Here is a 14,339-nt window from a genome sequence, read left to right on the forward strand (position 1 = left end):
AGCCAAGAAACGTTCCTTCTTGTCGTCCCAGTTTCACTGCGCGAAGAAGTGCTGCAGGCGTGTCATGACGACCCGTGTGCCGGACACTTAGGCTTCGCCAGGACGTTAGCGCGCATACGCCAGAAGTATTACTGACCACAACTATTCTCGTCCGTTCAGCGCTACGTGAGAAGCTGCCGTGATTGTCAACGGCGCAAGGTTTCACCTTTAAAACCTGCTGGTCTTGGTCTTCTGCAACGCCTGAACCCTCCTCCAGCACCGTTTCAACAGGTGGGAATGGACCTCCTTGATCCGTTCCCTACGCCGTCCGCAGGAAACAAATGGATAGTCGTCGCAACGGACTACCTAAAGAGGTACGCAGAAAGCAAAGCTGTGCCCCGCGAAACCGCTACAGAAGTCGCGACGTTTTTTGTTCATGAACTCGTACTACGTCATGGAGCCCCTTCCATCATAATAACCGATCGAGGAACTGCGTTTACTGCTGACCTAATACAGGAGGCCGTCACGCTGACCCACATCAATCATCGAAAAGCACGGCCTATCACCCACAAACTAATGGACTAACCGAGCACCTCACCAGAACTATGGCCGATATGATCTCGATGTACGTTGACGTAGAGCACAAGTACTGGGACCAAATTCTACCATACGTGACATTCGCAAATAATACGGCTGTGCAGTAGACCACCCGATTCACACCATTTGAACTGGTTTATGGGCGCTGCGGGACAACACCTTTAGATTCCATGCTCCCGGTAGACAACAGAAGTACAAGAAGTGACAAAGCTGCCGACATCATCCAAAAAGCCGAAGAAGCTCGACGGCTTGCTCGCAACCGCATCCGCAACCAGCAGAGTGCCGACGCCCGCCGTTACAACAGTGGCCGAAGGAACATTCAGTACAAACCCGGCGACTACGTTTGGGTCTGGACACCCGTCCGTCATCATGGGCTGTCGAAAAAGTTACTGCGCAGATACTTTGGCCCATACAAGATCGCCAGGCGACTCAGTGACGTGTACTACGAGGTCGTCCCTCAGAGTACTAATATCAGCTCGAGCCGACGGCGGGCAGCATCCGAGATTGTCCACGTAGCACGGATCAAGCCGTACTACGCCCGTGAAGAAGTGGCCCTCTGATCAACTCTCTTCCACCCCCTCTGTTGCCGTTTACCCTCTCCAACCGGCAACCGGGATGGTCGCTTTTCACGTGGGGAGTAATGACGCGAAGTGAGCTCCTCATTACAGGCACAGATCGTCATAAGTCAGCTGCCCACTACAGGCAGAACATCGGCAGAGAGAAGACGACGAAGGGCGCAGGTGTGCGCGCGTTCTCTTGAGGGTCGGTCATCAATAAAGGAGGCTGTTCTTTTTCGGCAAACTCGAATTAATTATCTTCGTGACAATATGCAGAGATGGCATCGGCTGTGGACAGGCCGGCAATAATCTGTGCCCTCATAATAAAGAGCTTCTCTGTCCCTCTCTGTCATCGACTACTGCACAGATTTTAGTTAGCTTTGTTGCATGTGAAAAAAACATACTAATAAGTTAGTGTCTGTAGCAGCAGATTTTAAAAATGCGAAGCATTTCTTGGCGAACATTTGCCACTTTTAGAGTATCTATCTATCTATCTATCTATCTATCTATCTATCTATCTATCTATCTATCTATCTATCTAGCCGCCTATGACTTCGTGCTTTCATGGTCGTTTCATTAACTTGGTATGTATCAATATTCGAATAATATGACAAGAGAATATGACCAACATAAATTATATGTAAATGACATGACATGCGTGTCATGTAGGTCATGAAACAGCCACCTAAGTCTTGGTGCTCTCATGGTCGTTTCGTTAACTTGGTAGGTACCAAAATTGGTACAGCATGACAGAAGTCTATGACAAATATAAGTGATAGGTCATGTCATAAATGTCATAACAATGACCCAGCAAAAGAGATTAACCCTCAAAAACCACTGGATTGGGTAAGGATGGGGGCATTAAGTGAAGGCAACACTAAAGGATGATGACAGAAGTCATAGTCATGAGCATGACTCGGCAAAAATGATTAACATGGAAAAACCACTGGAATGGGTTAGGACGCCGGTACTAAGGGAAGGAAACACTAAAGGATGCTGGTAGAAATCATAGTCATGACCATGGCTGAGCAAAAATGACAATGACTCAGCGAAAAAGATGAACACCCAAAAACCATTGAAATGGGTTCGGATGTCGGTACTAAGTGAAGGAAACACTAAAGGATGGTGGTAGAAGTCATAGTCATGAGAATGACTCCGAAAAGACGTCAATGACTCAGCGAAAAAAACATTAACACTCAAGAGCCACTAAAATGGGTTCGGACGTCGGTACTAATTGAAGGTAACACTAAAGGATGGTAGTAGAAGTCTTAGTCACGAGTATGACTGAGGCTTTCGCCCTAAGGTCGCTTAGGTGTAGCTAAATGGACTCCTGAGGACAAATGACATGAATGTCATAACATGCATGCCATGTAGGTGATGAAAGAGCCGCCTACCTCTTGGTGCTCTCATGGTCGTTTCGTTAACTTGGTAGGCTCCCCGCACACTGCTTCGCATAAAATCGATTCCCACAGGGCATGGGATCTGCCGGCCTTTTTATTGAGGCAGCAATCATAAAATTATTGAAAATTGTAGAAATTACGACGTCGAAAATTCATGAATCTATGTGTATACACCAATGTCAAACATACCACTGACTTGTGAATAGGACTTTGCGCATCTGTTAGGCAATTTGTAAATTTACATACAAAATTTTTCCGCTTTAGTCGGTGTTAAATTGCAACCTACAGATTTCCGATATCTGTTATTGGTGCCAAGTTACGAATATTAAACTTCCTGCATCAATTTCTCTGTACCTTGCCATGTTTACGATATTTTCGTAAAATGTTAGATCTCCTAACTCGTAAAGTTGTAGGTAAAATTAGCGGAATATAATCTTCTCGGCCAATCCAACAGAGGGCATTCAAATTGGTCTGGCGACTGTGTCATAGAAGCATTTCTGCATCTTGCAAGTATTTGAAGAAGGCACATTGGAGTTAGTGCTGAGCTAAAGCTTACTCTTAATGTTAGCTTTAATCTCCTCCAGTCGTGTTTGCTCACTAATTCATACTGCTGCTTTTAATAATTGGTTTAATACGAAAGTGTTTTACGCAGGGTTTCACCGATGCACGTACGTCACACAATCATCATCACGCAAATCCGTGAGATGATATTTTGCCGTCTTGGGCGCTCCTAATGATTAGGAATATTGGCAAAGAAGGTATTAATGTTTGCGGTACTAATTCAATGGTGGCGTATACGCGTATGATGTTTCTTTGAAGGAATCACTATGTCTGGGTATTATTTGTCTTCCCATTGAATAGTGCTGCAAGAAAATACGGCAGAGACACTTCAGGTTGCTTATGCGTGGGGACGGTGGGAATGGGAAAGCATTATAGTCGCTTTGGTGAAATGTATTCGATTTGTGCATGCGACATGTATTGGATATCACGCGAACCTGAGGTTAACGCTTCAGAGTACATCACAGTAGAGACGGCACCACATGGTCACGTGGGTTTTGGTACCATCGGATTTATCGCCGGATTTTTCGCCTCGTGGGCAATATAACGATTGCATATTTATAATCAGCATCCGCATCAGCAGTTGTAGTGGCGGTTTTTCAGAGCTCCACTGGACATCCACTTTTGCAGGGCCGAGATGGCGAGCCATTCTTAACGCGACAGAATCCGGCGTTGGCGTCGCTGTAGGCGTCGTTGCCTGAAATAACCCTCCCGAACCACCCCGACCGCGCAGGCCCTGTTATTATTATACACTGTTATTATTATAACAGTGTCGCTCAATTAAGGGCCAAAGAAGGCAGGAGAAGAACGCAACAGTCCACCTCTTTAAGAATGTTGAAGCCCCCCTCCCTATCTTCTTCCTGTATCCCTATTTGCCCTCCTCTCCCTTTTTGAAGCGAAAGCTTCACTACGCTACCTCGGGCAGCCGTCGGCGACTCTACACTTTTCACCTTGAGAGCTAGAGGTCAAACCACAAGAGAGCATTAAGGCGCGTTTAGATTCCGACGTTATCGTTGCTCACACTTTGTCTTCCATTATTTACAAACTTATTATTTACAAAGTATGACAGCCCACAAACAAATATCATGAAACCAAACAGCGGCAGCGCATGCCTTTCATGTTAAATATTCTGAAAGTAAATGTTAAAAGCCGAAACAAAAAATTGACAGTCACTTTAGCATATGTCAAAGAGGGTGAAGGCGATAGCCCTGCGTGCTCAAGTGACATCCATTAAGTTACTTGACATTCTCGTTCGAATGCATTCTTACATTCGAAGCGAAAGCTTCATTACGCTACCTCGGGCTGCCGTCGGCGACTCAACAGTTTCCACTGTGAGAGGTAGAGGTCAAACCACCAGATAGCATTAAGGCGCGTTTATAGTCCGACGTTACCGGCACGCGGACGAGCGTCATCAGACGCCGGGCGCGTCGGAGTGCATTGACCGCGCGTCCGGATACGTTGGCGGCGCCAGTACGTCGAACCATCGGTTGAACTATTGCCGCTGTTGTTCTCGCCAAAGTGACATAACGTGTGCCCGCGTTCACGCTACATCGGACTATATTTAGGCCTTTACGGAGCCCTGAAAGGAGATCTTGCCGCCGTTGCCCGGGTGGGGCCCGGCTGCGAGTTGCAACCAAGTCTCACTACTTTGCTGATCACCACAGTGTCTTCATAGGCATCAAAAATTGGAGGACGCTTAAGCTACGCGTTTCAGAGTAGAACGCGATAGCTTTAAGGGGACCCGTTCGCATCGCAACGAGCGGCTCTAGGTCTGGTAGAAATGCTCGAAAAGGGGTTTGTGTTTGAGTTTACTGGTAGCGGAATTAGGTTTTCTCGTGCATTCAAATTACCATCTCACGCCGATTTGCAAACAATCCGACGGCGAATGCGACGCCGAATGGTAAAGTCGTATTTTACCATTTTCCTGACGGATTTCACTGTGAGAAATTCAATTTTTGTTCACCAAAACCTTGCACCACGTGGAGGGCCTGCGCGGTTGGGGTGGTTGGGGATGATTTTCACCGCCACCCGCATCGCACGCCGACGCCGGTTGCTGACGCCAGATTTTCTTCGACACGGAGCCCTTAAAGCTATCGCGTTAAAATTATGAATAAACACTGTACTCATTGCAAACATGTCTGTATAGCACTGCGAAACCACACCTCGGCCAGAGCTAGACAATGTCCATAGCCAGGGCAGTGAAGCTTTTGCTATTAACCAGGGTTAACCAAAGCTAAACCACACCATTTTTTGTGGTTGTTCCGCTGGAGCAACGTGTCTGGAGAGACCTGCGCGGCCCAATGGTGAAATGACGCTAGCGTATTGTCCAGTTAAATGTTTCTTCGTTATGTGAAAGAAATACTACGTCGCAGTTGTTCTCGTGTTCTGCATTTACGTTCGCAATGCACGAAGAGAAGGCATCGCTGTTCGGTTTACTAAACCCGTCAGCGCATCTCAATAGCATGAATGTGATATACTCAAATACAGGTTAAATAATTTGTTACAATAGACAGCTTTAGTGTAACGTTAGCGTAATAGCAGGGTTAAGGGAAATTGCGTTACCGTTCCGCGAACGAACTTTGCAGAAAGAGAGTTTTAGTATAGCGTGATAGTCTAGTTCACGTGCGGGACGCTATTCTATTACGCTTTGAATTTCGCAGACATGGGACACCTATTTATTTGTGTGTGTGCGTCCGGAAAGTGCGATAGGCAGCGCAATGGAAGCCAGGAGCGCGTTGTTTTTTTACCTCCCATGTCCGCCGATATGAAACGAAACAGACAAGCAGTACAAGCTGTCAACCATAGCATCCTAAATCTCCCCATCTCAGAAACCATATGCCGTCGTCGCGCCTTTCTCCCGACTTTACCGATAGTTGGCGCTCGCATCTCGGAGAAACTTTCTCTCGTTAAGCCTAGGCGCGTTCGAAACGAGAATTGATCTTCAAAATTCCGCAAGAATAGCCATAACACTCTCTCGGCGAAGCGGCATGGGACTAAGCAGAAGCCGTTTACGCCGTCATTTGCTACGAACGAAGTGAATTCTAGAAAAACAACGCCAAATTCAGTTAGAAGTGGGCAATCGGGACCACCGCCATGTTTTACGTAAACTACGTAAACCACGAAAAGACGGTAACATTAATCTGAGAAATAGCGTGCGTACGCTAAACGGTATTGGTCGGTTAGCGTTCTGCGCATGCACATTTCGATCACACTATTCCGGTAAGCCTGCGATTACAGTAAACACGCTAAACCAAAACTGTCTAATGTTTGCGTGGGTTTTTGGCAAAGTCTTACATAATAATCGTATATTTCTTAACGGCCTTTCGCTCGACGGAAGAAGACGCGTTTGCTCTCCGCCGTGCGTTCGCTCCCCGTGAAAGCGCGCGAAGAACGCGCGCTTTCACTCGCACATACCGCATACGGCGCGCGGCGACGATTTCATCGCCGTTGGAATCCATGCGGAACCTCACGGCAACGGTGACGACGATGACGATGGCAGAAATCCGCTTAGGAGTGTCCATATAATTGCTATCGCAATAAAAGACGAAGCAGCGTCAGGTTATAATTTGGAGGGCAAGGCCGAGCATATTTTAAATGTGTGCAGTAACGCGACTTCTCATACGTTGCAATATCCAAATCTTTATTAGTGGTCTGAACTGCAGCATGATTAAAGCAGAATCTCCCGAAGAAGCGTCAAGGAAAAAAAATTGCCCCCACCTCCCCGAAGGGAATCGTGAGGAAATGCGAATGCATTTCTTGCGCCGAGAGTACACGGCGTAGTAATTTTAATGGCGTAAATTAATTACGAGACGAGGATTTGTACCGTAACCATTTATTTACACGTTCATCAGCACCTGTGTAATGCTCGGGTTGGATTGTATTACACTTCTTGCTAGGGGTACCGTTGCCGTCAGACATTCGCCTTCACCGACTTCTGCCATCGCCTTGAGAGGCGCCCAGCCAGCGAACGGTCGAGAGTGAGGCGCGCGCTTCACTCCATTGATAAGTGGTTCTTGAGGGAAAGGGAAAGGTTGGCGCTATCTTCTGCAGCCCTTGAGGGAGCACGGCTCAGCGCCAACGGGGAGGGGTAAGTGGGAGCGAAAGAAGGGATAGAGTGGAGTCGCCATGGCTGGGCGAAGCAAAACCGGCAGGCATAGGCGGCACGTATCAGGCCGAGATGGAAGGCCTTGGTGTGCTGCAGAGTCTGCAGGGGTGTTCTGCCAGGCCGGTCAGGGGCCTTCCCGCTTGTAGAAATGTCCTTAGAGGCGTGCGGAGAGCCCTGACGAGTCAAGGAACTCCACGACGCCTCGAAGTGCAGAAAGGTGGTGTCGGCCGGGGAAGAGGAGATCTTCCTCCTTGCCAGAGGGGAGGCCCAGGCGGCGGAACTCCTGCAGGAGTGGGCCCCGCTGCTGGAGGTACGCCGGGAAGGCCAGCAGGAGATGTTCGATCGTCTCCGGCTCCCCGCAGGAGCTGCAGGCCGGGGACGTCGCTCGTCCCAGTCGGTAGCTGCGTGCTGCCGTCCAGCTGCAGCCGATGTGGAGCCGGAGAAGGACGCTTCACTCCATTTATATATACGTGCGAGCGAGCGAACGGGAGAGTGGGGTGCAGGGAGGAGAGAGAGCGAACGGCGAGAGAAGGAACGGCGAAGCACTGCACCTACCCTCTCCTACACTCTCTGCACACACGCGGGAGCTCCGCCGAGTTCCCGCAATGCGAGCGCCCTCACACGCCAGAGCGCGCTCCTCTCCACTCACTCTCCGCTACTCCGCCCGCAGCACCTGCTCCGGTTGCTAGGGGCGAGGATAAGCGCGCGCGCCCGCAGCTGTTGCTATGGGAGAGGGAGTGAGAGCGGAGAGATAACACCTGCCGGCGCGCGGACACCGACAGACGACTGACATGGCCCGACTAAGAAATGCATTCGCATTTAAAAGTTCTTGTGAGCGACAAAGGGTCGACAAGCGTCCCTGGAGCCTGTACGCGAACGAAAACTGAGTAGCTGGCTAGAGGAATTTACCTCAGGCCGACCTCTCTGCATTTCGCATCATTAAACTTATCTCTCTCTCTCTCAAAACTGAACGCGATTTGAAAAGCAGTCAGCTAAGTTACCGAAAACTGTAGCGGAGCTACATATGTGGAGAAGAGTTCTTTTCTTTGCTTCAGTTAGTTACGTGTGTTTTAAATAATGAATTCGATTTCGACATGTTGGTAAGTGTGAAATGCTGCAACACAGAGGCATTTCGGCGAATCACGAAAATCGGTTGGTAGCGGAGCGAAGTTGTTCATTGGTGCACTTGCAAAAAGCACATGCTGTCATAGTATCGCGTCGAGAAGCCCCAAATGAAATCAGTTTTTCTTCCTGTGAAAGGCGGAATAGCGCTATTTAAGCAGATGCGGCAGTTGTTGCAGCGGTTGTGAGGATGCCAATTAGCGCAGGCTGCACTCAATAAGGTGTGCTCCACCGCAATACACAAAGAATGAAAGTGAAGACCGACCTAAATCTTGTTGCAGAAGTTACACAAATGCCTAAATTGTGTTTACACATATCCAAATACATGGGAACGCATAAATCGTTTCTCCGACAACCACTTCGCCGAGCAGTCTTCACTGTAGAACCGTGCGAGGTTCGGATAATTTTGTTTAACGCAACTACGAAAAGCGGTACTCATACCTGCCAACGCACCTGAAATGCGTTGTGCGGAGTTACTGCTCCTTAATGCATTTTGTATGATTTGCTTGGCATAAGTGACCAGCCAAATTAGGCATATTTGCGTCATTGCAGCTAGATGTGCAGAGCATGTGCCGAGTTCGAAGCAATATCAAATTAATTGCCACAACACTGCCTGGAGCAATTATTGTTCACAGCATGTTGGTATAATGAGTCAATGTTGATAGGACATTTCTGATGACGGTGTAGAGGGGGATGTAGAGGACGCCAAGAGATAAACTGGTTCCAGGAATATTGTGACCCAAGTAGATTGTGTCCTGTTGTGATAGCATGACGCTAACGAAGATGTGCAACGAAAGAGGTATGATTGGCGAGATATTGCCAATATATGAATTGCAGTGTTTTACGAAGTTGTATTGCAAAGTACATGGGAATTGATAAATCGTTTGCCAGTAAGAATTGATTGCTCTTTCGTATAGATATGCAGAGAAGCTTGTATTCAGTTGTTTACAAGCCGGCAAAGATTTCTGCCTTCGTAAAAAACAGGTTCTCTCTCTCCGAATAACGGTTACACTGATTTTGATGAAGTTTGTTGCTTTAAAAGTGGAGCCTAAAATTTAGTGTCTGTAGCAGTAGATCTTCAAGAGGCCAGCAATTATAAAATTATTGAAAATGTAGAAATTACAACTTCAAGAATGCACATAATTTATGTGCATACACCGCTGTTAAGAGAACCACTAACTTGTGAAAAGGACTTAAAAATCACAAGCCCTTTCCTAGTCGCGAAAATGGCGGAAAGCGAAGCTTGTGGCAAGATGACGCTGTCGCATATATTCCACTTCATTTGCCCTAAACTCAGGGCCGGGGGCTCTTCTCTGACGTTTGGCCTCAACATCGCACTCCCGCAAATCCGGGACCGCGGCTATTCGCTGACGTTTCGCCTGGGCTTCGAAGGCTCTCACGCCAGAATCGGCAGGTTGACGACGAGCCATTTCCCGATTGAGATTGCGGCGGCATTGCTCAAACGCAGCCTACCACTCGGCGCAACGCACCAAACCCAGCCATCCCATCCAGACGCCGAAACTGATCTGAGGCCAGGGAAGCCCGGTGAATGGCGCGCCAACCCCCATTCCTTCCGTTTCCCTTCCCGCTACACAGCAAACGACCCTGATTCGTCGCACGTCACGTGATCCGGCGCCGCACAGCTTTTGCAGCACCAGCTCTACTCTTGGAGCAGCCGGGTTTTCTTTATATCCTTCAGTCTCTTTTATCCTTTCCTTCTTGTTCTTGGATCGTACCTGCTTATCCAATGCGAGTATACGCTACACGCGATTTTTTTGTTTCCTTCTTTTTTTCCTTGATTCTTTCTTGTCCCTTGCTCAAACCTGCATATCCTTGGCTCATACTCGCATATCCAATGCGGGTATGCGCCACATCTGATTTCATTATTGTTAATCTCGACGTAACTGACCAGCATGTGATGTTATTGAAGGCATGACCTATCAGTCATGTTAGTCAGACACTTGTACCCTTCCATGCCAATTTTTGTACATACCAAGTGAACGAGACGAGCGTTTTCGATAGGGTTTCAGCGTGACAAAACCACCATCACCGCCGCTGACACTTGTGAGGCAATACTAGCTTCACTTAAAAATGTTACCCATTGCAAGTTGTAAATGTAATACCCGATTTCACAGGTTTAAAGGCTCTAAAGGTGCATTCTACAGAATTGTTATATCTCTTGTTGGAGCAGAGTTACGGATTTGTGTCAATATTGCATCAATTTCTCTGTACCTCACCAATTTCCAAAAACATTTCATGAAAATTTTAGTTTCTACCTTATAAAATTGTAGCTCTCATTACTGGAACATAATCTTGTCTGCCAAATGTAATAGAGCGCTGTCAAATTGGTCTTGCGATTGTCTGATAAAACCATTTCTGCATTTCGGAAGTACTTAAAAAAGGGACATTGGACTTTGTCCGGAGCAAGCTCCGCCTAATATTGGCTAAAATATCCTCTTCTCGTGTGTGCTCACTAATTCATACTACTGCTTTGTATTGTTTGTTTAATACGAAAGTGTTTAACTAGGCTTTAACCGATGCACGTACGTAACACGATAACACGACCATCATTAGGCAAATCCACGTGTTGACAATTGGCCGCTTTGGACCTGTCGAATGATTAAGCATATTGACATAAAAAGTTTTAAATGTTTGCTTTATTAAATGAATTGCGCTCTTGATGACGTTTGTTTAAAGCACTCAGGAAGTCTGGGTATCATTTCTTTTCCCATTGGATATTGCCGTAATGAACTGGTTCTAAGTTGATGTTGAAAGGATACGAGAGACAGCGCGAAGGTCAATTTGCATGCTGGCGCGCTTTCTCACTCCGGCGTTGTCACTGCGAGTTTCCGCGGTTATCGAGCGAGATGTGTTCATGTTTACCTGTGCGCGTGTGACACCGTGCTTGTCTATTTAGTTAGTAAGGGAATGTTTACAACTTTATGCGACCCATTAAACTACTGTCCTTACTTCGTATAGCTCTTTACTGATTTGCTATTGCAAACGATGTTTCACCTTTCGGGCGAAACTGCGACTTTTTTCAATCGAGAGTTTTATTGAGCGCGCCAGTGACATGTGGCCTTTGTTTGTCTCTGGCAGTTCAGTTGGGCAGCACATAGGCTGCCGGTCACATCCATGCCTCTCATCAAGCATGCCGAGTCATCGCTTCAGTACAACAGCACCATGTAACCGTGTAAATAAATTGTGAAAGCCTTGGGTATAAGCTACACGTAACGATATAGTAACCAAACTTAAGCGAGTGAAAATAGGCTATTGGTTAGGAAACGTTCCGAATCCATTGGATGTGAGTTTATCGCCACATTTTAAAGCCTTAATAATAAATAAGAAACTTGTTGTCAAGGGTCACCGTCATCACCTGTTGATAATACGCATGTTTTATTGCCAGTCACCACTTGCACCGTTACTCAGTTTTAAAAAATGATGGCTCTCACGCAATCGGGAGTCGACGTAAGCACGAAATGGCTACCGGCAAAGCACATTGATGTCGCTACGCAGGCCTGAAACCTTGCTCAGCCGAAATGAACCTCGTTGCAAGTCTCGTCTAGGACAAAAGCGTCTCGTCACACAGCGTGGCGCCATCTCTCGAAGATGATCGATGATCACCCGAGCCGCGAAATTCACGGACCGCTGGCGTTGAAAAGAGCCCGGGCAACCCTGTCTCAGCACCAAAAGAAGACAATCAAGTGTATAATGCACTGTATCCTCCTTTCGAACGTCGCTAGTGGAAATCACAAATAAAAGTTCAGTGTACAAGAAGTTACAGCCTCAGTGATATTTTGAACAAACATTAGGAATAACTCGTTCTTCTTCAGTACAGAAGCAATATTTTTGTAAGTTGTTTGGGCAGCAACTAGCGTGTGTAATGCTGTCCTGCAAAAAAGGTTGGGGGCCAGAGACCACATTTCTTATCTCTTGACTGGGTGCAGGCATGATCTCGTGTTGTTTTCGCAACGGTGCCCGGTTAACGGCTCTGGCTTTTGGCTCAAGCTCTCTCGAAGGTCGGCGAAAGCGGGAGCTAGAAGCGTTTCATGCTTAATATACTGTTCACGAAGAATGCATGAAATTCTATCCCTCCGTTCCGCAAAACCACCATCTGCCACTGATTGCCGTATAGTTTACTTCCCTAAAGCCACATAAGGAGAAAGCAACTCAAAATGAGATTCCGTCTAACACCTCACCCTAGAACGATGGAGCACCGCTGAGTGTATAATTTCGAGGTTTATTAAACAACCGAAAAGTTAGACCACATAAAAGCGAATATTTCAGTGCACAAATAAAAGGAAATTGCAGTGAGCTCTGCACAACAAGATATCTCGCCCTTCTATGCACAAGAACAAATTTAGTGTTCGTAAGGTAGCAATCTTTTGAAGTGTTCATTCTCAGGTTATATAACTGACCTTCTGGTTTACGCTACACTAGCTCGCTCTATCTTGCGCCTGAAGACAAGTAAAGATTTCGCAATTTGCAATCACTAGTCTGCTGAATTAACACATACAATGCAGCTGTCGACTAGGGGAGAGCCGTCTCTTGAGCAAACACCGGAAGTACCGAGAGGCAAAGCTTAGCAAGGCAATGTTGCCTGAGGGGTGCAGCTGATAGTTTCTTGGCTAGGCCTTGCTAGATTTGGGTCGTTGCAATATAGGATGGCTGGTGTTTGCCATTGCGTCTCCCGCGCACTTCGGCCTAAGTGTTCTCCTTGTGTATTGGCGGCTTAGCGCGCGTTTGATTTGACTAGAAGCGGAAGTTTGGTGTTTGCTTGCACGTCCGTACTACTACGTTAAACAATTTCCTTATTGTACAGGATCGCTCGCTATTATTGCATGCCTGCAAGATATGTGACTTTTGGTAAAAAGAGAAGAGAACTCGCCAAGTTCGCTTAGAGTTGTGAAGGCCGCTTCTCAGGTTGTCACCCAGTTCTTGATAAATCCACTGTACCGAGCAAATGTCCCTTTCACTCTAGAAATAATCGAAGCGAAGTTATAGGAACGAAAAGTGTAAAATGCACCAGTCAGTAGTCATTCAACAGCAGGAATGCGATGTGGCTGTGCTATATCGCGCGTCAGAATCGCACGCGTCTTCTTGGTGCCTCGACATGACGTGTTACTTCACAGTGCCATTTGCTGCTACATCAGTGCTACCACTTTATTTTTAATATGAAGAAGACGTGTGCGTAGGCTCAAGGCAAAGGGTGATTAAAGTAGGGCGGGTAAGTCAGTGGAATGTACGAAATTAGTTAAAAGATTGAAAAGGTCCTTGCTGAGTCTGTCTGTTCTTTCCGTTCTCCTGGCAGCAATCTTCATGGATATCGTGTGAGGGTGTTTGAAGAGAAATTTACATACGGCTGGAAAGCCAGACATTATCGTATTTGATTTTTAACATACTACACTCACATCATTCAGTAGCACTAAAATTACTTTTTTTCTGTAAGCGTATATTTTGGAAGAAAGAATACCATAGGCTCTTGCGGTGCAGGCGCTGTTTTCATGCATCACGCCTTGTCGCAAATACAACATAGAAGTAGAACAGGACATCGCATTAAAGAAGAATCACATTTTTTACCAAAATTATGTATACAGGAGATTTAGGTAGGGTAGTTTGATACTATATATACAGTAATACAAAAAGTGCTATACGCATTCTTCGTCATCCTTTAATGAAGAAAGCATCGCCCTTCGTAATTTGAATGTTGCAGGAGCTCAACACATGAAACAAATCTCTTAATATTGTCGCTTTAGAGCGAACACATACATTGATATATTCCCTAAATTTCTCATTCCTTTGAACATTGACTACTTTAACACGGGCAACACAAAAATCCCATGCTAACTTTACTCATAGTTACGAACAAAATTCTCTTCAAATGCTGGATCAAGAAAAATAAAAGGTTGCTGGATCAAATCCCGGCCTCGGCGGCCGCATTTCGATGGAGGCGAAATGCAAGAACGCCCGTGTGCTTGCGTTGTTGTGCACGTTAAAGAACCCCAGGTGGTCAAAATTATT

Source organism: Dermacentor silvarum, chromosome 7 (genome assembly GCF_013339745.2).
Source record: "Dermacentor silvarum isolate Dsil-2018 chromosome 7, BIME_Dsil_1.4, whole genome shotgun sequence".
Lineage (NCBI taxonomy): Eukaryota > Metazoa > Arthropoda > Arachnida > Ixodida > Ixodidae > Dermacentor > Dermacentor silvarum.